Genomic DNA, 12880 nt, shown 5'->3' with positions numbered 1-12880 from the left:
ACAATCGACATCCTGGGAGTTACCATTGATCAAAAATTGAATGGGACTAGCCACATTAATACTGTGGCTACCAGGGCAGGTCAAAGGCTCGGAATCCTACGGCGAGTAACTCACCCCCTGATCCCCCAAAGCCTGTCCATCATCTACAAGGCACAAGTCAGGTGAGTAATGGAATACTCTCCAATTGCCTGGATGAGTGCAGCTCCAACACTCAAGAAGCTCGACACCATCCAGGACACAGCAGTCCACTTGATTGTTTCCCCTTCCACAAACATTCAAACCTTCACCACCGATGAATCGTGGCAGCCATGAGTCCATCTACAAGAAGCACTGCACTGCTTTGGATCCTCACTGTCTTCAGGTGATGTCCCGGTGGACTGGAGACTAGCCAATGTTGTTCCTTTGTTTAAGAAGGGTAGCAAGGATAATCCAGGGAACTGCAGGCCGGGGAGCCTTACGTCAGTGGTAGGGAAATTACTGGAGAGAATTCTTCGAAACAGGATCTACTCTCATTTGGAAGCAAATGGATGTGTAAGTGAGAGGCAGCATGGTTTTCTGAAGGGGAGGTCGTATCTCACTAACTTGATAGAGTTTTCCGAAGAGGTCACAAAGATGATTGATGCAGGTAGGGCAGTGGATGTTGTCTATATGGATTTCAGTAAGGCCTTTGACAAGGTCCCTCATGGTAGACTGGTACAAAAGGTGACGTCACACGGGATCAGGGGTGAGCTGGCAAGGTGGATACAGAACTGGCTAGCTCATAGAAGGCAGAGAGTAGCAATGGAAGGGTGCTTTTCCATTTAGAGGGCTGTGACTAGTGATGATCCGCAGGGATCAGTGCTGGGACCTTTGCTGTTCGTAGTATATATAAATGATTTGTAGGAAAATGTAACTGGTCTGATTAGTAAGTTTGCAGACGACACAAAGGTTGGTGGAATTGCAGATAGCGATGAGGACTGTCAGAGGATACAGCAGGATTTAGATTGTTTGGAGACTTGGGCGGAGAGATAGCAGATGGAGTTTAATCCGGACAAATGTGAGGTAATGCATTTTGGAAGGTCTAATGCAGGTAGGGAATATACAGTGAATGGGAGAACCCTCAAGAGTATTGAAAGTCAGAGAGATCTAGGTGTACAGGTCCACAGGTCACCGAAAGGGGCAACACAGGTGGAGAAGGTAGTCAAGAAGGCTTACGGCATGCTTGCCTTCATTGGCTTGGGCATTGAGTATAAGAATTGGCAAGTCATGTTGCAGCTGTATAGAACCTTAGTTAGGCCACACTTGGAGTATAGTGTTCAATTCTGGTCGCCACATTACCAGAAGGATGTGGAGGCTTTAGAGAGGGTGCAGAAGAGATTTACCAGGATGTTGCCTGGTATGGAGGGCATTAGCTATGAGGAGTGGTTGAATAAACTTGGTTTGTTCTCACTGGAATGACGGACGTTGAGGGGCGACCTGATAGTGGTCTACAAAGTTATGAGGGGCATAGACAGAGTGGATAGTCAGAGGCTTTTCCCCAGGGTAGAGGGGTCAATTACTAGGGGGCATAGGTTTAAGGTGCGAGGGGCAAGGTTTACAGTAGATGTACGTGGCAAGTTTTCTACACAGACGGTAGTGGGTGCCTGGAACTCGCTGCCGGAGCCGATGGTGGAAGCAGGGACGATAGTGACATTTAAGGGGCGTCTTGACAAATACATGAATAGGATGGGAATAGAGGGATACGGACCCAGGAAGTGTAGAAGATTGTAGTTTAGTCGGGCAGCATGGTCGGCACGGGCTTGGAGGGCCGAAGGGCCTGTTCCTGTGCTGTACTTTTCTTTGTTCTTTGTTAACTCACCAAACTTCCTTAGACAGCACCTTCCAAACCCACGACAACTAACATCTAGAAGGACAAGAGCAGCAGATATCTGGGAACCCCACCACCTGGAGGTCCCCCTCAAGTCATTCACCACCCTGACTTGGAAATATATCACTGTTCCTTCACCGCCACTGGGACTAAATCTTGGAACTCTCTCCTAACAGCATAGTGTGTGTACCTACACCTGAAGTACTGCAGTGGATCAAGAAGGCAACTCACCGCTATATTCTGAAGGGCAACTAGGGATGGGCAATAAATGCTGGCCTAACCAGCAACGCCTGCATCCCGTAAATGAATTTAAAAAAAACTCAAACGCAGAAGAACATGACCAGACATTTTTGATGAAAGTATTTCACATGTAGGTTGATGAATATGGACTTTGGGTGGCGGCAAGCCTGTTAGGTTCCGACAGGGTACTTGTTTCTTTGTTCCTTTTTTGCCCGGATCTCGAGGAATTTTGTTGAACAAACTTGGTCCATCTATAGTTTTAGTGTGCCTGTTGCGGAGAGAATGTCGAAATATCAAAAATGTCTGGTGGAAAGAAAGTTGTAGTTGGAAATCCTGTGACAGACTTGGGGAGTCCGCATGGCTCATCAGGAGGGAAATGGCGGGTACAACACCAGCGGATGCGGCCGCTCCTATCACGGTGGATATGTTGACAGGGGTACTGGCCTCAGAGTTTGAGAAGCAGTTAAGGAAGCACTTTGAGAATCAAGGGCAGGTGATGATGGAAACCCTCAAAGCCGATTGAGGAAGCGCTTGGTCCGATTCAAGAGTGGGTGCAGGAAATCTCAGAGGCTGTGAAGGAGCACGGAGAGGTGTTGAACGGCATGGAAGGTACTTTATCGAGGCATAGAGATCAAATTGCCCCATTAGAGGCTGAGATCTTGTTGGCGGGGGAGCGAAACAAGATCCTAAGGGCAAAAGTGGATGACCGGGTGAACAGGTCAAGGAGATAAAACCTCAGAATCGTGGGGTTACCGGAAGGGATGGAGGGCCCGAATCATAGTGCTTATTTTTCCTAAATATTCGGGAAGTTGGTGGTGGTGGTTGGGGAGAGGGCAGGTTGGTCAGATGGTCCCTCTAGACTTGGATAGGGCCTACCGAACTCTCCGGCAGAAGCCACGGGTGAACGAGCCACCACGGGCAGTGGTTGTTAGATTCCACAGCTTCCAAGAGAAGAAAAGGGTCCTGAAGTGGGCTGAAGAGAATCAAGACTCAAGATGGGAAGGGAGCACTATCTGCTTGTATTAAAATGTCAGAGCGAAGCTCGCGAAGAGGCGGGCAACCTTTAGTAAGGCGAAGACAGCGTTATACCAGAGGGAAGTGTGGTTCAGGGTGGTGTACCCAGTGAGCCTCCAGGTTACCTATGGGCTGAAAGACTGCTATTTCGATACTTCGGAGGAGGCGGAGGTTTTTGTTAAAGAATACGGTCTTCAACTAAGTTCAAGGGGTTCTGTGGGGACTGTTTGCTTGGGAATTATTGTAAACTGTATACATTTGTTGTTATTCAGGGTTTGCATATGTTATATGGGGGGTGTTGTGTTATGTACTCTGGGATAACACAGGCTGCAACTCGATGCATCTTTGACCAAAAGATACTCCAGACTTTGAAGTAAGTTCAATGTGATTTATTGAACCATTAGCACAGTGCTCTATGAGTTCGACTCTCCTGCTAATCTTGCTATAGTAACTCAGTCTAACTAACCAGTCTGCTCTAAGCCACGTGGTGGGTGTGATGCTTGTGATCTGCCCCTGTCCTGCTCTCTAAGTGTCACCTGTGGAAAGAGACAGAGCATGTGTGCCCTGTCCTTATATATGGGTTGTGTAATGCCCCCTTGTGGTAGTGTCACCTCTGGGTGTCTTGACTGCTCACTGGTTGTGTCCTATTCTAAGTGTTCATTAGCTGTATGTCTGCATGTCATGTCATCTCCGGTGCTCCCGCTAGTATTTACTTAGTTGTAGTGTATTTACATTAACCCCTTGTGTATAGACAGTGATGCATATCACCACATCCCCCCCTTTTTTCATGTTACATATTTTCTGTACAGTGTTGAAGAAAAAGTGAACAAAAACAGTTAAATAAGAGATGACATGTATAAGTTATGATGACTGTGATGATTATACAAGATCAAAGAATAGTTATGATGACATTGAGGATTATACAATACCAAATAATAGTTATGATGACATTGAGGATTATACAATACCAAATAATAGTTATGAGTCCAAAGTTCATGAATTTACATGGCCGAGTGGCTTTCTTGTGCTGTTATAGAAGTGTCGATGTTGATGTTGTCATTCCTTTGTGGACGCCATTAGTGTCCCTGTGCTTAAGGAACTAAGAAGTCATCAGGAGGTGTTCAAATGGTCAAATCACTTTGTTGTATGATTTGGACTCTTCTTTTTTTCGATGCTTGTGGTAGCGATTCTTGATGTCACCTTTCCTGTCTGACCTGGACTGGTGTCTGTGTTTGCGGTATTGAGGCCGTATGTCAGCTGCCTTAAAAGCTGGTCTGCTTGTTTGTAGTGTAGCAAATGTGAATTTGTCAGATGCATTATCATGCCATGGTATGTCTGCACACTTGCCATTGTCTTGGGCTGTGCTGTCACAGTGTCCTGCATTTGCAGAGTTGTACCATGTCGTACCAGTCGTTGTTTCAGTGTTGCTGTTTTTGTCATGCTTGTTGTTGACATTGGTGCCTTTGGTGTGCTTGTTGTTGTTGTTTTTGTAGGTTTTGTTGTTGTGTTTGTTGCGCTCAATGACCATTCTGAGTGGAGAATTCGAGTCCTTCACAAAGTTACTTGTGTCAGTGTCCTTTGTCAGATTCCTCGGTGCTCCCCATCTGGAGTCATGTCCGGTTCACTTGAATCATCTTTGGCTTGTTGATGCTTCCCGTCTGGAGCCCTTTCTGGCTCACCTGAATCGCCTTTGGTTTCTTGATGCTCCACGTCTGGAATCATTTCAGGTTCTTGTGGAGAGGCTCGAGTAGATGAGGTTTGAATTAACGGGGTGTCATTGGAGTCACTAGTAGCCTCACTTTCATTGTCGAGTGCCTCTGTACATACTATCAGAGGTCTGTGAGTCTCGCTGAGATGTCGCACATCTTGTATGGGAATTGTGAAGCCTTTGTCACTTGTCGCACATACAGTGGGTATGTCTTCTTGTCTTCTTGTTGGTTAGATGAGCTGGGTAAACTGCCAGAGTCTTCTTCTGGTGGCTCAAATAATCTGGGTAGACTGTCATAGTCTTTTTGTTGTTCATGTGAGCGTGTAGACTGTCATAGTCGTCTTGCTGTGCAATAGTGCATCGTCTGCTGCTGGTTGCTCAGATAAGGTTGCTCGACCTTCATGGTCTTGTTCATGCAAGGTCTGCGCTCTGGTGTCTTGCGTTGCTTCCATCATGGAGTCTGTCAACGAGTTCACTGTGGAGGCTTGTATCGCTCTCTCTGTGGACTCTGACATCATTCCCTGTGTGGAGTCGTGCAGTGGTCTCAAAGAACAAAGAACAAAGAAAAGTACAGCACAGGAACAGGCTCTTCGACCCTCCAAGCCTGTGCCGACCATGCTGCCCGTCTAAACTAAAATCTTCTACACTTCCTGGGTCCGTATCTCTCTATTCCCATCCTATTCATGTATTTGTCAAGATGCCCCTTAAATGTCACTATCATGACATGGAGTCGATGTGGAGTCGATCTGTGTGCTCTCAATGGAGTCGTGCAGTGGTCTCGCTGTGGAGTCTTTCTGTGTTCTCTGTGTGGAGACGTGCAGTGGTCTCAATGTGGAGTCTGTCATCACTTTCTGTGCAGAGTTGGGGACTCTTTGTGGTGCGTGGACCACTCTGTGTGTGGCGTTGGGGTCTCTTCGTGGTGCGTGGACCACTCTCTTGGCGTCAGGCCGCTCTCTGTGGGCTTGTACCGGTCTCTGTCTCTTGGCGTCAGGCCGCAGCAGAATCCTGTACTCATGGGCCGGGATGTCGTCTGTGCTGGGCTGAGGATCCTCAAATTCGAAGAACTCATCCATGGCTGTGTTGGATGCTTCACTGTACAGCACATCTCGTTGTGGTTCGGATTTGGTACTGAGGTCGCCACGTCCAATGATGAAATCATCGTCTGAGTTGTAGTCTTCAAGGACTAAATCATCTCTTAGGGTGGTGCTAACTGCTTGTTGCAGGGTTCTGAGGAGGTTACTTTCAGCTACTGGTCGAAGTTCAGGCATTGTGCTGTCGTTCCTGGTGAAAGAATTGTGTTTTCAGGCTTTACATTTTTTTTCCACTATTTTCGGACATTTCCCCTTTAAGTGGGCGTGGTCCGGGGCATCTGACGTCATGATGCTTGTGACGTAGAGTGTAGGAATGGATTGCGCATGCGCAGATCGCTTTTCCTTCATTGTGCACTCTTTTCGCAACTGCGCATGCGCGGCTTCTCGTGTATACGCAAAACACTGTTTCGCGCATACAGTTCGTGTCCTCTCGGGAACTGCGCATGTGCGGCTCCTTGCGCAAGATGGCTGCCAATCAAAATTGCCGTTTGCTTCTGTTGCAAGCCTACCTTTGCCTCATGGTGAGTATAGGTGCCAGTTTTACCGATTTCTGTTGTGTTCACCTCGCAGTAGTTTTCAAACCTGTACAGGACTGTCTGGAAGTCTCTCTTATCCTGCCCTTTGGAGTACTTGAAGGAGTTGAAGATTTCTATTGCACTTTCACCTGCAATGGTGAGTAAAAGATCTATCTTCTCAGCATCGGCCACGCCATCTAGGTCGGATGCTACCATGTAAATCTCAAATCTCTGCTTGAATGCACGCCAGTTGGCACTGAGATTGCCGTGGTACGTGAGCTGCTGAGGAACCGGAATCTCGATCATCTTGCCTGGGTGCTGTTGCTGGTAGTCACGGAACTTGCTGAGTTGAACTATATAGATTCAACAGGCATTACTGGTACCATGTTGTGTTATGTACTCTGGGATAACACAGGCTGCAACTCAATGCAGCTTTGACCAAAAGTTACTCCAGACTTTGAAGTAAGTTCAATGTGATTTATTGAACCCAGTACGAAGTCTTACAACACCAGGTTAAAGTCCAACAGGTTTGTTTCGATGTCACTAGCTTTCGGAGCGCTGCTCCTTCCTCAAGTGAATGAAGACGTCTCTGCGGTGTCGATGGTAGCCATGATGTGGAGATGCCGGCGTTGGACTGGAGTGAGCACAGTACGAAGTCTTACAACACCAGGTTAAAGTCCAACAGGTTTGTTTCGATGTCACTAGCTTTCGGAGCGCTGCTCCTTCCTCAGGTGAATGAAGAGGTCTGTCTTCACCTGAGGAAGGAGCAGCGCTCCGAAAGCTAGTGACATCGAAACAGACCTGTTGGACTTTAACCTGGTGTTGTAAGACTTCGTACTGTGCTCACCCCAGTCCAACGCCGGCATCTCCACATCATTTATTGAACCATTAGCAGAGTTCTCTATGAGTTCGACTCTCCTGATCATCTTGCTATAGTAACTCAGTCTAACTAACCAGTCTGCTCTAAGCCACGTGGTGGGTGTGATGCTTCTGATCTGCCCCTATCCTACTCTCTAAGTGTCGCCTGTGGAAAGAGACAGAGCATGTGTGCCCTGTCCTTATATATGGGTTGTGTAATGCCCCCTTGTGGTAGTGTCATCTCTGGGTGTCTTGACTGCTCATTGGTTATGTCCTATTCTGTGTGTTCATTAGCTGTATGTCTGCATGTCATGACATCTCCGGTGCTCCCTCTAGTGTTTACTTAGTTGTAGTGTATTTACATTAACCCCTTGTGTATATACAGTGATGCATATCACCACAGGCGGTGGATGGGGGACCAATGTGGAACGGGGTTAGTGGTTTAAGTAATTGTAAATACATGGGGTGGGATTCTCCGCAGGTGGGATTCTCCATTTTCCCGGCACCCGGGCGTTTCCCAACGGCCTGGGGCTGCCCCACAATGGGAAACTCCATTGATCGGCCGACATAACGGAGAATCCCGCCGGCGGGTCGGGACCGAAATGTGGCGCGACGGGGCGGAGAAAGGTGTCTGGTGGGAATTTGAACATTGCAGGAGCTTTGGATTTAGTTTTTTACATATGTTACAGGGACGGGCTGGAGAGCTTCTTTTCTCTTTGTTCCTTGATATTTACCATGAATAGGGGCTACCTCGCTAGAAGCAAGGTTTAGCGAGAGAACATGAGTGCTGTGGGGGGAGGAGATGAGCTGCGGCCTGTTGGACCTCTTTTGACGTAGTTCAATGAGCCTAGCTTGTTTGTTTGTTGGGACGATGGTGGTGGAAGGGAGATAGCATTGTTCTCTGGGAGGTGATCAACAGGTTCATGGGGGGAGGGGGTGGATGAATGGGATGGGGATTGGGTAAGGGTTATTTCTCTGATGGTGACAAGGGTTATTTCTTGGTCTCATCCTTTGAATGGGATGGCAGCCATTTTGGGTGGGCCTTGAGCCTAGGTATTTGTTGTGGGTGCGGGATAATCCTTCATGGTGTAAATGGCTGACTTCAGATTAAGGGGAGGGAGTGAGAGACCCCCAATCAGTTTGGTCACATAGAACGTGCGGGGTTTGGGGGCTCAAGTGAAGAGGTTGAGAGCTTTCTCTCACCTGAAGAATTTAAGGGCTGATGCGGTGCTTTTGCAGGAGACTCGTCTGCGGGTGAGGGGCCAGACCAGACTCCAGAAGGGGTGAGTGAGCCAGGTATTTCATTCGGGCTTCGACAGTAGGGCCCGGGGGCTGACAATTTTAATTAATGGATAAGGTCGTGGCAGATCTGGGTGGCAGGTATGTGATTGTTACTGGGTCATTCGTAGGTAAGTTGGTAATATTGGTAAATATATACGCCCCGAAATGGGATGATGTAGCATTTATAAGGAAGCTGTTGGTCTCCATCCCAGATATGGACACGCACCAGCCGATCCTGGGGGGAGATTTAAACTGTGTGCTGGAGCCAAAGCTAGACTGCTCCAGACTGAAGTCGTTGACTCCTTCAGGGGTTGCGAAGGTGCTGTTAGTGTTTATGGAAGAGATGGGGGCGTGGACCCGTGCAGTTCATGCATCTGAGCATAAAGAATTCTCATTCTTTTCCCCAGTTCATAAGGTATACTCCAGGATAGACTTCTTTTTGATGGGTAGGTCTCTTCTTCCCGGGTTGAGAAAAACAGAGTATTCAGCTGTAGTCATTTTGGACCATTTTCCGAACTTGGTGGACTTGTTTTTGAGGTTGGCCCTATTCAACATCCGATATGGATGCTGGGTTTGGGGCTACTGGCGGATATGGTGTTTTGTGGGCACATTTCTCAGTATGTAGGTTTCAATTGCAATGTGTCTGTCTCTCCTTCCACACTATGGGAGGCCTTGAAAGCGGTTATCAAAGGGGAGATTATATCATACAAGGTGCACATGGATAGGGGCTCTTGAATTTCCTATGGTGGGGAGGAGGAACACGAAGAGTTGGAGGCCCCCCTAGGGCCGGGTGAAGTCCTAGCAGCTGTAGGGTGGATGCAAATCGGTAAGGCCTCAGGGCCGGGTGGGTTTCCGGTGGAGTTTTAAAAGATGTTTGCTGGACAGTGGGTCCCCTTGCTGGTGGACACCTTTCACCACTCTCTGGCCCGGGGCTCCCTTCCTGCGACACTAGTGCAGGCCTCGATTTCCCTCCTGTTGAAAAAATATAAGGATCCTGTGGAAGGTGGGTCATACCGTCCTATCTTGTTGCTGAATGTTGGCTCAGGTGCTAGCGATGAGGTTTGAGCCTTGTTTCCCTGGGGTGATAGGTGAAGATCAGACAGGATTTGTTAAGGGCTGGCAGCTGTCGTCTAACGTCCGGCGACTGTTAAATGTAATTCTCTCCCCCCTGGTGGCCTGATCCAGAGGTGGCTGTGTCTTTGGATGCCGAGAAGGAATTTGATAGGGTGGAGTGGAAGTAGCTGCTTACATTTGGAGAGGTTTGGCCTTGGACCAAGTTTTATTTCATGGGTACGTCTTCTGTATATGTGTTGGCTAGTGTGCATAGCAACACTCTGAGTTCAGGCGACTTTCAGTTGGGTAAGGAAACAAGCCAGGGGTCTCTGATGCGTCACATCCTATTTGTATTGCCGATTGAGCCCTGGCTATGGCTTTGTGAACTTTGAGAAAGGGGGGGGGATACCCAGTCCCCACCATGGATGATATAATGGAGCTACTGAAGAGCTTGGACTCTTTTTTGGGATACAAATTGAATCTGGAAAAGAGTGAGTATTTTCCGGTGGACTTCCCTTTTGCCTTGCCGGATCAAGCTCCAGGTATCTCAGTGCCCAAGTGGCCCAGCTCCATAAATTGAACTACGCCAGTCGGGTGAGTAAAGTCAAGTCTGATCTGTGAAGGTGGGATAACCTTCCCCTGTCCTTGTTGAGCAGGGTCCAGCCCATCAAAATGAATTTTCTTCCCTGGTTTTTGTTTCTTTTTTAATGTCTCAGTAAGTTGATAGCAGCTTTTATATGGGTGGCTAAAGTTCCGAAAATTTATAGGACCGTTTTACAGAGAGAGACAGACAAATGGGGGGGGCCTGGCATTGCTTTTTTATTATTGGGTGGCCAATGTGGAAAAGATGCTGGGTTGGTGTAGTGAGGCAAGGTCATGTAAATGATCTGGGTTGGGCGTACTGGTGATGGCTTTGCTCCCATTTTCGCTGACAAAATAGTCCCCAAGTCCAGTGGTCATACCCACCTTTAGGATATGGGGACAGTTCAAACAACATTTCAAGCTCAGGTCTCTTGTTGAAGCTGGCACCTATTTGTACCAACCACTTGTTTGAGCTGGCGAAGCTAGATGCATTGTTTGGGGGGAAGGAAAGGGCTGGAGAGATTAGGGGAGTTGTTTCTGGAAGGGCGATGTGTCAGCTTGGAGGAATTGACGGTGAAATATGGACTTGTGGGGTCGAATTCATTTAGATATCTCCAGATTCAGAATTTTGGATGCAAGGCCCTCCCGACATTCCTCAAAGCACCGCCGACGTCGCTTACGGAAAGGATCCTATCGCTTGCGGGGTCGGAAGAGGGTAGCACATCTGGCATCCATGGGCGGCTCCTGTCAAAGGAAGTGGCTGTGGTGGATGGATTGAAAGCGAGGTGGGAGAGGGAGCTGTGGCCCACAGGGTCACAAGCAGGGTAGGCTTGAGCCAGCTGAGAATATAGTGTTTAGGGCACACCGGACCAAGGCGATGGTGAGGTTTTTTTCCCCCTGAGGTAGGTGATAGGTGTGAGCAGTGTTCTGGCAATTCACACACCCATGTCCCGGTCCCACCCTAAATTTGTGAGCTTTTGGGTCTCCTTCTTTAGCACCATGTCACCGATTCTAAATGTCAAATTGGAGGCCTGTCCTCTCGTTACCATATTTGGGGTGTCGGACTTTCCTGGACTGCAGACAGGGGTGGAGGCAGATGTTCTCACCTCACCTCGTTGATTGCCCGGAGGTGGGTTATGCTGGAGTGGAGGTCTCCAACCCCACCCAACACCTTGGCATGTTTAGGGGACCTAATGGAGTTTCTGTACGGAGCAAAGATCAAATACAATCGTGAGGGGATCGGTCGAAGGATTCTATTGGAGGTAGCGGTCTCTCATTGTCTATTTCAAGGAACTAATCACTGTCAGTTTCTGAGGCGAGGCGGGGGGGGGGGGGGGGGGGGTGTTATGGGTTGCATGGGTTTGTATTTTTAAAATATTTTTTCCCGAAATGTTATATTTGTGGACTTGTAAAACTGTAATTTATTTGGTAAAATTGAAAAGCTTTAATAAAAAAATTAAGAATAAGAAGTTGATGAATGTGTGGAACTGACTGCCGAGGAAGACAATGAGGATCGAGGAATAGTCTTCTGAAGATTTGCGTGGGAGATGAATTGCTTATTTGGACAAAGGAGGAATTAATGTGTATGAGAAGTAGCCCTGTCAATTTTTGACACTAGTTATATGTTCTGCAGTGCTCCCTTCCAGTCATACATTACAGTTGGTCAGACAGCATCTGAGGAGAGAGAAGGGAGCTAACGGGCGGGATTCTCTGGAATCCAGCCCAGGGCTATTGTCCACCACTCAGCCGCTGCATTCTTGCGGAGGGCGGGGCGGAAGAATCCTGCCCAACGTTTCGAGTAATCCAGACTCGAGACGTTAGCTCCCTTCTCCCTCCACAGATGTTGTCAGACCTGCCACGATTGTCCATTATTTTCTGTTTTTGTTTCAGATTCCAGCATCCACAGTAACTTGCTTTTTTTTTTGCACATTACAGTGTTCATGCTAAGTAGTTTGGTTGAACAACATGTTGCACACCCTAAACTGTCATTGGTGCAAGTCACGCAGAGAGACATACCTGAGTTTACGCTTAATGCACTTTATATTTTCACCAACAATCGATAGCATTTACAATCATCAGCACCTCATTATAAAGTTCTGTTTAAGTAAACTTTATGGATTGTGTTATTTTTCTGAAAACGAGAAATAGATGTTGAGCTCATAGTGATTCTTTCTTCAGAGATTTGGAGATTTACTTATAGTTTACACTGAACTATCAGTCGTTATGATTCTATCATAACAAGATATGGTAGGCAGGCAAGGAAGCCAATGGAATAGGTGCATGATCCAAACCACAAAACCAGATTCAGCACATGGGTCTGTTAACAATCCTCAATGCGCCATAGTTTAATTGCAGACCCACATTACATAAACAAACAGCACAGTCTGAAATTCCTCTGGGTGTAACCCTAATAGCTACACCATTATTGTACCAACTGGTGATCTCTGGTGATGACTCTGCAATTCTTTACATAGTCAGCAGCAAAGCACTTACTTTTATATTGTGACCACATCTCCAGGACCCACTTCATTAAATGTGGCTACTATATCTGATGTCTGCATTCCCTTGGGGGGAACTAATTATCCAATTCCCTTCTCCAAACTCAAGCACCTTTCATCAAAGAATCCAAAGAATTTGTATAGTGCAGAAGGAGGCCATTGAGTCTGCACTGATCCTCCAAAAGAGCACCCTA

This window comes from Scyliorhinus torazame, chromosome 16 (assembly GCF_047496885.1).
Source record: "Scyliorhinus torazame isolate Kashiwa2021f chromosome 16, sScyTor2.1, whole genome shotgun sequence".
NCBI classification, from domain to species: domain Eukaryota; kingdom Metazoa; phylum Chordata; class Chondrichthyes; order Carcharhiniformes; family Scyliorhinidae; genus Scyliorhinus; species Scyliorhinus torazame.
This window is presented reverse-complemented; position numbering follows the sequence as displayed.